The sequence below is a fragment of the Galeopterus variegatus genome, unplaced genomic scaffold (genome assembly GCF_000696425.1).
Source record: "Galeopterus variegatus unplaced genomic scaffold, G_variegatus-3.0.2 Scaffold81, whole genome shotgun sequence".
Classification (NCBI taxonomy): domain Eukaryota; kingdom Metazoa; phylum Chordata; class Mammalia; order Dermoptera; family Cynocephalidae; genus Galeopterus; species Galeopterus variegatus.
In genome coordinates, this window is record NW_007726192.1 from 1,056,232 (window position 1) to 1,069,670 (window position 13,439).

A 13,439-nucleotide genomic window follows, 5' to 3' on the forward strand; every position below is an offset into this window, starting at 1 on the left:
GTCCCCCCCACCCCCCACCCCGGCCGAGCCGCGCGCGCGCCCGCGGGGCCGCCCGTGGGAGTCGAAGCTGCGGGGCTGGGTGCCGAGGGGTGGTGACTCTGCAGAGACCCCGATCGCGGGGCCAGTCTCGGAAGGTCGGGGAAGAGCGGGCGAGAGCGGAGCGGCCGAGCCTGTGCCGATCCCCAGGAAAGGACGGCCGAGCGCGCGGCGGCCCTGCGGGGAGGAGAGCGGCTCCCCAAACGCTGTCAGTGTGCGTGCAAACATGGCATCGAGGAGAGGAAAACGTGGGGCCGCGTCCCCGCTGCCTCTGTAAATGCACGCTGAGACCAGTCTCTGCGCCTGGGGCTGGGTGGCGGGCGCGATTGCTTACATTGTAGATGATACGAGTTACTTAGACTGCCCCCAGACCGAGGTGCTGACCCTCGCCTCACCTTCCTCCTCCCCGTGCACGGCTCCCTCAGCCCGAGAGGGCCCGAGGGGCATTCTGAGAATATCCTGGAGCCACCTAGTCTTGCCTTCAAGGCGTGGTGGGCTTATTTGTGTGAAGAAGAAACGGATCCCTTAATGGGGTGAGATTTTTCCTCCGTGCATTGTTCCCATTTCCGCAGTTTCACTTAGCCTCGGTTTTCTTCCAGAATAATGCACCAGATGAAATTAGCTGGAGAGCGTTGAATGGCGCAGAATCATGGTTTGAAGATGTTTACGCTCTATGCCGGACGCGTTTGATGTGTTCTCTTAGGCACAATTAATTTTGCAAAATTCAGAAATGTGCCAGATAGAGCCCCGGGCACGCAGAGTCAAGAGTCCTCGGGTTCTGCGGACGCACCTTCAGCAGGAAACCGGCCTGTTTGTTTCATGTGTAATTTATTTGATGCACCATTTAGAGACCACTGGGTGAAATTCCAAAGCAATTTATGAATTGGCAAAATGAAGATTATTTTCTAAAATAACTTTTCTTTATTGATAATGTAACTCTAAAATGAGCAACAAAACACCTGAAAGTACATTGAAAAATAGTCTCCGTATACGAAAATATGTGTTTCACAGCAAGATGTGGTCCCTACTAGCGTCCTGACAGGCGACTTTATCCATGTGGGTATTTTGAACACTACAACTAAATGCTTCCTGTTATCCCTAAGACCTTGTTTGGAGAACATGTTTCTATTATGTGTACTTGGAACCCCATTGAAGATGTTCCACATTGCTTCTTTTTCTAACCTCCATTCTCGAGTCCTTGATGGTTTGGGAAATTTGTCATTAGTCACATTGGAGAATCTCTGTAACTGTCTTTTCCATTAGGCACAGTACCTAAGGCCCGCAATACTTTGAAGGTCCCACAAAAACATTCTAATTTCCTTCTAATAATAAGAAAAAAATAAACATTTGTGTTTAAAAAAGTATTTTTATATATATTAATAAATTTGTCTTTGTACTAATGCAATCTTAACATGTGATTTTAAATAAATTTTTAATGGAGGAAGGAGCTCAATGAAGGCAGAAATGCCTAGGGCCCAAGAAATCATGATGCACCCCTATTGCCTGGGGTTGGAAAATAACTTTTCATGAAAAAAGAAAAAAATTCAGTTTTAAGCACATTACATTAAATGGCCTTTTAAAAAACATACATATAGGGAGAGAGAGGGAGAGAAGGAAGGAGAGACATTTGGGATAATAATAATAATGGCTGGCATCTACTGGAAAAACAACATGTGTCTGGCATTATGCATTACCTCTTTTAATCCTCACAACACATCTGTGAAATAGGTACTGTTCTTACACCTAGAGGCTGATGCAGGTTTTGTGGGGCCGGAAATTTGTGCAATTTGGGTGGTCCTCTTAGAGAAAAACAAAAACAGAACAAATATAGCATGCCCAAGCTGCTCCAGCACCACCCAACAGCAGGGAGGGAAAGTCCAAGTGGAAAGAGACCACAGTCTCAGCTGATTAGGGTTAAATTATCTTACTTTTGCAAATTGTCCAAAAACCTAAGACCATGTGAATATATTGCTATGGTTCCTGCCAGGGCCTTAGATGGGGACCTAGGAAAGATGCTTGGAAGCTTGTGATTTCTGAGCTTCACAGAGAACTGCCTCTGACATATATCCATTTTACAGGTAAGAAACTTAGGAATTTGCTACAGCTTCTGAGAAACACCGTATTACCCACACCATTCTGACATATAGTTTGGTAAGTTGTGGTATACACACTTTCTCATGAAAAATAATGGAATTTATATTTCCACAACAAAGCAAGGACTTTAAAAATACGTTAGCAATATTTGGTTTATGACCAGGCCATAACCCAGTTTGCTGCACTGGATATGGTTCTGCTCTTCTGTCAACAGTAAATTTTTCTTATCTATTGTATAAAAATATGAATTTACCAGTATGGATTCTTAAAGGAATTTCAGCTCAATTTCAAGTGCTGTGGACTGACACCATTTTTATCTCCCATGTCATGGACTATGTTGTAAATATTGTCTTATATATTTACTTTTTGCAATTTCATGAGATGTTGCAAAATAAGTATCCGAACAATAATTTGTTTTGTTTGAGGTTTATATTGTATAATACAAAGAGCCTGACCATAACAGTTCTCCATAAATGTTTGTCAAACAGATAAAACAATGAAATAGAAAAGATCGCATAATTAGAAGTAAAAGTATAGGTTATGTAACAGCCTAAAATTGAATGGGAATGAAGCAGCAAAATGTTGAACTGTAAGTACTTGCTGGATAAGCAGAAATGGCTTTTTAGTTAATTATTTTGTGTTCAAGATTTGTGTTCTTCCCAGCTATTGGCTATTCTCCTATTTCCTGTTTTGTTCACGTCTTTCTTTTCTTTTCTTTTTTTTTTTTTTTTTTGTAAATGAGACTTCATTTGAAATGCTTAAATATAAAATAATATTTAAGTGAAACAAACATCATACTCTAACCTGTAATGAAAGTTCCGGAAATGAAAGGCTTTGTTCTTCGCAAGTATCAATCAAAAAGCACTGTACTTGAGATGATGGTGGTTTTGTTATTAAATTACCCACATCTTGGTCCTTAAAAAGGCTTCTCTTGATGTGTGATCTAATATGTATAGTGCTTATCAATCAGCAGGACAAAATGTGGCTGTATTCCTGGAAGAAATTTTGAAACTGAATGAAAATCTACAAATTAAGCATAGTTATTAACCAGTGAATAGTTGAAATGAGTGAAACTGTTCTTCGTTTTAAGCCTGACTGATAAATGTAGATTTAAATTGGTTTATTTTAGAGCACAGTTTTGGACAAGATTCAAAACTTTAATTAGATCCCTGTAACGAGAAGACATATGAGAGTAATCAGCTAATTTTCTCTAGATTTTATGTCCGTTACCCAAAGTGGTTTGGAATGCTATTTAAGGGGAATGAAAAATGTGATAAACACCATGAAAGATAGTACCTACCCAAGATTTTGTTTAGAATATTCTCTTTCAGATAAAATTATTTCAGGGGTGGTATGTAAAATATTTTGGTAAATTATTATATCCCTAGCATGGCCCCAACAGGATTGCATTTTGTTTGTCTTTTCTTTATTTATATTGTGCCTTATTCCAAAAGGGACTTAAGGTAGTTTACAATGAAAGACAAATATCTTTAAAAAAAAAAAAAAAAAAAAAGGGGGAAAAAACTGGAAGTTGTCTTTTCTTTATTTATATTGTGCCTTATTCCAAAAGGGACTTAAGGTAGTTTACAATGAAAGACAAATATCTTTAAAAAAAAAAAAAAAAAAAAGGTGGAAAAAACTGGAAGAGACAACAGTATTTGAGCACAGAGCTTAGCTCCAAGCTTCCTCAAGCAGTGAAATAGGGGAAATGGAAGTTTTCATAACTCTCATTGTCAAGTGGAAGGAATCATACTATTTCATTTAGGAGAAAGTCTTTCCTGGCCCAAGCTCTGAGAGGTACTCGTATTTGTCATTAGGGCCCTTATATGAGGGATATTCAAAAGTTTAAGTTAAGAGGGACACTACACAACAACAGTTTTGGTTATCTTTTGGTGGCAGGCAGAGCTAATATATTTTTTCTGGCGAATAACTTTGAAATTGCTATTATTGAAAGTAAATAGACTCCTACAGTTATTCTTTTAGCACTGCCCTTTGAAGTCAAGCCAAAATTGTAATAGCAAATCTTGTTTTTTCCCAGTTTCATTTTCTATAAAGAAGGGGCTACTTCATAGGGTCGTGCACAGAACAAAATGAGTTAATTTCTATAAAATTAATATATTGTTCTGTGTCAAATTTCTACCGTTCTCTTCAGACATCGTGTGTCTGTATATTTTTTCCTGCCCTCCTGGAAGCTGTTTTTATTATAGACCACCTCCAATCCCTTTTGGAAGAATGCATGGCATATGTTCTGGACACAAAGTAAGCAAGGAACATTATCCTCATTACGATTTCTGTGAATGTTATCCTCATCACAATTTCTACTACAACTCCCCAAATCTATCAAAGCAGGTAAGTGAGACTTTGGGGTAGGGGTAGTATGAGATGGCTATAACATTCAGTTGTCCTTAGAGGGTAAAGCTTAGAGGATTCTGAGGACAATAGCCTTTGTTCCCTTGGCTTCTCTTGCAGTGTTTGCCATCACCTCCTGCCCTCTATGCTTCACTTAATTGTTTGATTTGAGGAACACCGAGTAAGGGAACTTCCCCCCAATAGACATTTAGTTAACTCCCTGAGACTTGTCACCTTCAGGAATCTTGTTAAATTTCTTACACTCCTGGGAGGTGAAATGCCTCAAGCTGTTAAAGCTAACTCCCTGCGAGTACCAGGAATGTGGGGAGAGCCACAGAGGGGAGGGCGGTGGACAGCCCTAGCAAACCCTCTTTCTGGAGTGGACCCTGCCTGTCTGTTCCCCCTGCTCTGCCGCTCTCTGAGCCTCCCATCTTCTCTTGTCTGCCTCTGTCTCCACCCATACCTCACTTCTCAGCTCATGGTCCTCTATCCTTTTACGTCTTACCTTACCAAGCACTCTCTCTCCCAGCTGTATTCTTTATCTGTTGTCCAGAGTTATGTAGGCGCAAAGCAAAACATTAACATTGATGCTACCTTATTTCTTATAGTCCATCATAGTCCTAGAATCCTGTACTAATATTCTCAGTTGAGCTAATGGATCCCACAACAGAGCCATTTAGTCGATTCTCAGTGGTGATACTAAGCCCATTATTTAATCTGTTCCTGCAGCTACTGCACTCAGTGCATTGCCAGAGGCATCTTGTGCAGATAGAAAAAGAAGCCAAAAGATTAAGGGATTGAGCTGAGGTCCAGCCAGAGATAGTGGAGTGGTTCGAAATCAGACCCCAGTTCCCTAAATCCTTGAATATATTATTTTAACTAATGCACTTAATCCACAGCCTTCGATATTCGGTACAAAACCAAAAAAATCTAAAACTACGAGAGAGTGAGTTTTTGTTTCCAGTTTTGACTGTGAAGAATTTTCAATGGTTATGAATTTGCCAACAGGCATAATTCAAGGTTTCTGAAACACAGAATAGCTAAAAAAATAAAGTCAGTTAAATAATTAATTTAAATAACAGTAGTGCCCCAGGGTTTCCTTCAGGTACCCAATCTGGTACACCACCTGGGTCTCATATTGGAAAACAAAGGTGGCCATCACTATGGCAGCTCTGGTCAACAGGGACAATTCTGTTGATGGTTTCCCCACTGGAGCTGAAGGCAACTGAGGACACCATTCTCAAAGGGAAAGTTTGTTGCTTGAAATTTCTTTTCTGTGACATGACCAGGAAATCTTGGGTTTCTGACTGTTTTGTTTAATCACAGAATGTGATTATGCTCAAAGAGCTGTCAGAAACCTTGATGCTATCTAAATCAAGATTCCATCTAGTTCAAACTCGAGGGCACATAGAATCCCATTCTCCCCCCCTAGGTGGGCCTCACCTGGGCTACAGCATTTAGTCTAGTCTCGCTGGATTTTTTTCTTAACTCTAGGAAAGAGAAACAGTTGTGCAGATGACCCTCAGGTTGGGAAATTAATATTAATTGGTGATTAACATGAATAGTCCTTGTACTGAGCACTTTCTTTGTGTTATAGGTATTAGTCTTATTTTACAGATGAGAGACCAAAGCTCAAAGAAGTAAAATAACAAAGATTTGAACACACCAGTCTGCTTAATTCCAAAGTTATTATAATTTATGATGATTTAGAAGATGTTGGCTAAAAGTAGGGCTCAGAATACATCATCACTAGATAACAGCAGTGAACATTTATTGAGCACTCAGTGTGCCAGGTGCTGTGTTCAAATTCATCCCATCTGCCCCACAACCCCGTGAATTATAGGAAGGGTTATCGTCTCCATTTACAAATGAGGCAAGGAGCTAAGTAACTTGCCAGAGGCCACACAGCTATTGACAACAGTTCATTCAAACCACTGTGTCTGGCTCCAAAGCCTTCACTCCTAATTATTGGACTGTATGTTCCACTATTAGTGCTGGCCACTAAACCTCCTGCCACCTCTGGTTTCAGGAGCTCCACTAGGATCTCACCTACAATCTGTTGCCATCGTAGGCAAGGCTTTGACAAAGTTGGGTTTGACTGAGCACTATGCAAGGGCTTTTCCCAACCTGAAGAACATGCTCTGAATTCTTCTCTATCTCTCCTGAATCCAGCATTCTCCTCTCTTGTGTCTCTGTTGGCCTGCATCTAACTTTTCTCTCGTACATTCCTGTTTCACACTTTATTGCTCATTGAGATGGATGACTTGCTGTTGCTTCTGGTGGTGTTTCAGTTCAGTATTGCGTCTCTGTAGAGCTTGCCTGCCCCCTTCCTTGGGCTGCTGTCCTCTGCATTTTGACCCTGGGATTGGATTGTCACACTGCCATTTACCCCTGGTGGGTTACTCCTTTCTTCAACTTGAAAGTGTCTTTAAATTCAAAACCACCAACAGCCAGAAGCATCCCCCAACACTTCCATTACATTGAGAGAGTATTCTTTTTGCTTATGCCTTAGAACGTCTTTTACACAGAGCAGTTTAGTAAGGAGTTTGTTAGAATTGTATTAGAGTTATATTCAGTTATTGAGACCTGGATTTTCAATACTTTTGTTCATCTTTAGAAAATAAAAATTTTCAGTTGAAGAACAAAGCATATCAGTTTTTCACTAATATAATTTTCAGTATTACAGATATCAATAAAGATTGTTCAATGAAGATTTTTTTCTCCAAGTGGTAGAAATGCAACCCTAAGTAATGTAGGCAAAAAAGGGAAGGGGGAGAAAATCATGAGAGTGGAAAGTCCCACGAGGCTATGGGGCTATCAGGGGAAGGTCAATTCCTACACGAAGGGAAGCGTGAAGAGCAGAGATTGCTTTTCTATACCCACACAAGGTATGAAATGAGATGCTGTGTATGAGACAGCATAAAGTGGGATAAACATGTACCTCTGTCATCATTATTAGGTTTTTAAATTCAATGTGCAACAAATACTTATTGAATATTTACTACATACAAATGCTAAGGATACAACAGTGAGCAGGGCAGATGAAGGCCTTACTCTCATGAAGCTTACACTATAAGACTCTTACAAAACATGGTCAGAATATACTTTATTAGCCTAAGTTACAGAAAAAAAAAGGGGGGGGAGAGAGGGAGAGAGAGACTGCGTTATAATAAATGTTTTCTGTTGCTCCGTCTTTCATTTTTTGTTCCTGTCATAGCACTAAGTAAAGTTTTAGACCTAAATACTTCAAGCCTGAATATTTGATTTTTCAATGACCCAGGGTTAATTATAGCTCATAAAAGGATTGGAAATTAATGTATAATATTCAGCCTAAAAGATATAAGAAATGTATTGTTCCTTTGATTTTAAACTCTTTTTAATGGCTAGAAGTTAAAATAAAGTTTGCAGACATGTACGTTGGTTTAAAATATTTTCTTCACTTTAGATATTTTCTAACTGCTTTTCAAGGGATGGGGAACATAAAGAATCTTTTCTCCCCTAGCCACTAACATAATAATAGATCTACATGTTAACGGTTTCTTTGTTCTCAGATTACCCCCTGCCGCTTTTTTTATATCTCTATACTCTGTTTCACTATTTTCCAAAGGTACTGAGAAATTAATCAGAGTTTTATGAAAAAAAAAAGGAGCTCCCTAGTCAAAAAAGGTTGAGTAACACTGAATTAAATAAACCCAAACAGCTTTATAAATTATAGGCCTTTTTAGAACCCTTAGTTCCTTGTGGACCTTCAATGATAATATGATAGGATGTGATGTGGTAATATAATATGACATCATATAATATGATATATGGGAGGATACTTCCCATTCTCCCTTCTTTTAGTAACAATATCATGATTGTCCTTCGAGGAGCCACCCTCCCCATTCTTAGTCCCTGAACTTTGGTGGATCTGTTTCCCAATACTTGGCATTAGAAGTTGTATGACCAGTGACGAGCTGATGAATGTTTAATGACCAATTTTCCAAAGAAAAGTTTCCTTGATTTGTAGCATTTGCCAATTTCCATAGTGTAAATACTCCCACCATGGCCAGTTTCAACCTACCAAGGTGAACTCACTGAATGTGGAGTTGGGATGAGAGGCACACGATCAGCTCCTGGGAGCTTTTAGCACATCGTATCAGATATGACTCAAACAAATGAATCAGACCATTTATCTCCCTGGGACCATGAATCCCTCCAGACCAGTGCTTTAGGCCTGATTCCTTAATTATTTTTAGAACTGTCATGGAAGAGGCACCGTCATGGAAGAGGAGGAATTGAAACCAGTTCTGATGATCTACTTGCCATGTGGTCTGTCTGGAAGGAGCCTAGCTGCCAATGCAGTCACCTCAGAGAAGAGGAGAGCTGAGAGATGGAGAGAGACCCAATTTTGGGATCACAGTATGAGTCCCTGGCTCTGGTCCAGCCTGAACCTCTGGACATTGCAGTTACATGAGCCAGTAAATCCTCTCTCTCTCTCTTTCTTCTTTTCCTTCTCATCCTTTCTTTGCTTGTTTATTAATTTGTCCTTTATTAAAACTGTTTGAATTGAGTTTTCTTTTATTGAAAGAATCTGACCATGCTATTCTCTATTTCAAAGAGCCTCTCATGAGACTAGTATTCCCTGGAACAACTTGGGAACTGCTGTTCTAGCTCACTTTTCACCACACATTTCACAGGTTACTGGACTCTCTGAGGAACACCCTCTTCTCTATCTTTACTTAGAAACCTGAATTGGTAACTGTCTTCTAAATATCTGAGATGACTGCTGTAAAGACTCTTCAGACTCAACATATTCAATATTGAACTCCTATTCTCTGCTGAAAGCACACTCCTCTTAGGTCCCTAATTTTCATTAACTCATTCATAAAGTTTGTGCCTGACCAGGAATATACCAGTGAAGAAGACAAAGTTTCTGCCCTCATGGAGCTCTTATCCTGGAGAGAGAAACAGATAACACATAAATGCGTAGGTAAATAATATATCAATATCAACTTGAAATAAGTGCTTTGGAAAAAAATTAAATGGGTTGAAGAAACAGAGAATGAGAGGGGTTGCTATTCTAAGTAGGGTAGTTGGAGGAGGCCTCCCTGAGAAGTTTTTGAGCAGAGAGGCCTAAACGAAATGATAGAAGGAGCCAGGTGAATATCCAGGGGACCAATAGGCACGTGGTTGGCATGTTCCAGAATTGCAAGGAAGACACAGTGGCTAGAGCACAGGAATCTTGAGGAAGTCAGAGAGGTATCTGGGGGCCAAATTAGGTGGAATGTTGTAGGCGTGATAAGGACTTTCCATTTTCTTCTGTGCATGATGGGAGGCATTGGAGCATGGATCCCTCTGACTGATGTGTGGAGAATTGATTGTAGGGCTCAAGAAGAGATGCAGGGAAGCCATTGGTAGGTCTTCTGCAGTTGTCCATGGGGACACGGGACCATGTCCAGGGGCCATGATGGCATAAACCACAGACTTCTAGCTGCCCTGGGTGGGCATCATTCTGACTTGTCCTTCCCCTTCACCCGCTGCAGTCCTGCAGAGATGCCCAGCTGTGGCTTTTGTTTCCACAGTGCATCTTACAGCCATTGCAAGCAGGTTGAGTCTCCCAGGATGCAGATGCTAAGACAGAGATTAGTGTGGAGAAGGTTTATTAGGAAGTTCTCTTGAAATAATATCCTGTCAAAGAGAAGGAAGGAAGCAAGATTGAGCAGAGAAAGAAGTTCAACTGTGATGCAGGGAGTTCTGAAGCTGGGATGACCCTTCAGAGCTGTCCTGAGCTGTAGTGAGGGGTAGGGGATTTTATAGCCCTGATCTGTGATTGATGCCAGTGTCCCAGGAAGAGGGCATGGCCTTGGGTGAAGGAGGTTGACAGCTGAAGGCTTTCTGTTGGGGGCATTCCCAGTGGCTTGGATAATAAGACCTTTATTCCTGAAAGGGAAGTCTGGGCACCATATCACATCCACCCCACCATCCCTTTTTACATTCGTCACTGGAACTACCCTGATTCAATTTCTCATCCCTCCTGCTTAGACTACAGCCCACCAGATCTCCAGAATTATACTCCAAAGTAAAAATCAAACTACTCTTTATTGCCTACAGAATAACATTTAGACTCCTTAGCACAGCATTCAGAACCTTCTAAGAGCCAAACATCACCTCCTGGCTGCTTGTCATACTATCTGGGCACACAAACCTGTTTGACACACCGTAAAATCCACCCTGCTGGGTGAATCTAAAATGCTTTCCTCCTACTCTATCTATCAAAATCCTATTCTTCAAGGCTAGCTCAAATTTTGCCTTTCTCTTTCCCCAGAACCTCTATGCTAGTGCTCATTTCATTCTGCCTAGGGCGAGTTGCAGATTTGTTAGCTGAGTAAGAGCAGCAATGAAGTCATCATCATTTTATCCCCCTCAGTCCCTAACTGCTTGTAACATAGCAGACTCCCAGTTAATGTTGGTTGACTTGACCTATGTTACCTTTGGTCAATGGCTAGATGATATCCTGAGGTGGCAATATATCCGAGGGGTTAAGAGCAAGGATTCTGGAGCTATACAATCTGGATTCAAATTTGGCTGCACCATTTAATAGGTTCATAACCATGAGAAAACTAAACATGTTGTACCTCAACTTGCCCATCTGTAAAATGAAGACAGTAACATCCAGTTCATAGGGTTATGGTCAGGATTAAATGAATCAATATAAATAGAGCATTTAAACCAGTGGCTACCATTTAATAAGCACATATAAGTGTTGGCTCATAAAAGTACATAGAGATTATTAAAGGACCTGCCTGTGTCATCAGCCCTCGTGGTGGCCTGTGTTCATTAATAGAGCCACAGAGGAGAGTGCTGCTTTTGCTGAGACCCATGAAGGGGCCTTCATACAGCTTTTCTTTAGGAAAATATGTTAATAAAGCTCTTGTTTTCCTCTTATAAGCGTTCCTTTAATGAGTGAGAATATTCTTGCGAAACATTCTGGAATTCTATGCTTTCCTGGGGCCCTTTCAGTCTGAACTCATACCTGGCGTTATAATGAAGATTATTCACTTTTCAAATGTTGAAAGAATGACAACAACAAAAAAAGACCCAAGCACAAAGCTTCATATTTATAAGTGAATAGATTCACAGACACTTTTGAACTGAAAAAGCCCTTAGAGATCACCTAGTACAGGAGACAAGAAAACAAGGAGATTAAGTGACTTGCCTAATTCACACAAACTTATCCAAATTATTAAAGGACAAAGTTACTCAATAACATTACCCAGTTTTTGCCAAAAGATGCTTTTTCCTTCAGTATAATTCAGACAAAAGTATATCTAACTTGCTAAATCTCCACAGAACAAAAAAGGAAATCTTGTTTATTTTTAAGACTTATTGTTTTATTTAAAAATTCTCCTAGATTTGGCACAATATCGATTGGTCTCACAATTACCTTTTCTCATGAGGACAAATAGTATTCATTCAGTTATGTATTCATTCATTTACTCAAAGAGTGTCTTTTATGTACCAAGCACTGAACTAAAAATTGGAAACCTTAAAAAACAATAAGTCCTAGTGTTCTGAGGCTGGCCCACATCTGTAGAATCTGAGTATCTGCTGACTAGTCTAAGTCCCAGCAACTTCAAAGTGTGGGTTCAGGTGAGGAATCATCTCATCAGCCAAAGGTTAAATATTGTTAGTCACAAAATCAATGAAGGGATTCAGAGCCAAGTTATCATCTATACAACCAATTATAATTGAGAATGGTGCTCTAAAAACGAGATAATATGTAGTAGTCTCCTCTCTCTCTCTCCCTTGTCTCCACTGATTGAGCTCTACAAAATCCAGGACCAAAAAAAGATGGTATTACAAATTTTGTAGCACAGCTTTATGTTATTAAAACATAGTATTAATGCAGATGTTATCATGTTTTTATGGGATATTATTAATAAGTGTTAGGTGAAAAAAATTTCAAGGTCAAATAAATTTGGAAAATTCTGAGATAAACAACCTTAAAAAGATTTCTTTTAATGCTCTTCCTTTTCTGAACCTTTAACATGCTAATATGCATCATGAATCTCTAGGAGGGGGATAAAGCATTTAACCTGTCAAACTAATTAAATATAATTAAAACAAAACAAATGACAAATTTTTTTAAAAAAATTTTAAAAAAGAAACAAAAAATAACCTAAGTTGAACTAACTTGCCTCTGGAAAAAAAATTTTTAAAAAAGAAACAAAAAATAACCTAAGTTGAACTAACTTGCCTCTGGAAGCCCTACTTTGCGGGGGATTGACCATGAATACTACCAAACCCAAGGTTAATTCAGTAAGTTACTATAGTTCACCAGGCATCAGGTATTGCTTTTTTCTAATAAAAAATGTTTCCTACTATAGCTTAAGCCCATCTTATCTTTTTATATTATTATGGAGAAAAATGAATGAAAATTTTCTGTGTAAGATTCTTATCTTTACTTGAAAGTCATTCTTAAAGCCTTCCTCATCATGTGCGCTGCCACACGCTTCTCCAGACCTCATGACAGACATCTCTAATCCATCCCAGCACTCTTTCCATTCACATCTGAAAGGAGTTCAGAATCCTTCTCAATGCTATGCTTTGGGCAGTCGTTTCCAATCCATGAGATCTGGCCTGCTAGATTGAAATGAATTTGCCATCATTGTTAACAGTAGCTGGCCCTTACAATGTGACTACTATGTGCCAAGCATTTTGTGGGGCCTTTTACTTAGAATCTCTCATTTCATCTCCATTAAAAAAAATTTTTATTAGCATATTCATTGTTACAAATCGTACTTATTCTTTATGCCCCTTATCCAATCACTCCCCTTCCCCCTCCCTCTCTCCCTTCATCTCCATTTTAACTGCTATCACAGTGGTCTAAGTCACCGTCTTCTCTCACCCAAACTACTGTGATCACCTCCAAACCAGTCATATCCCTTTCTTGTGTGCTAAGAAACAATCCAAAATAC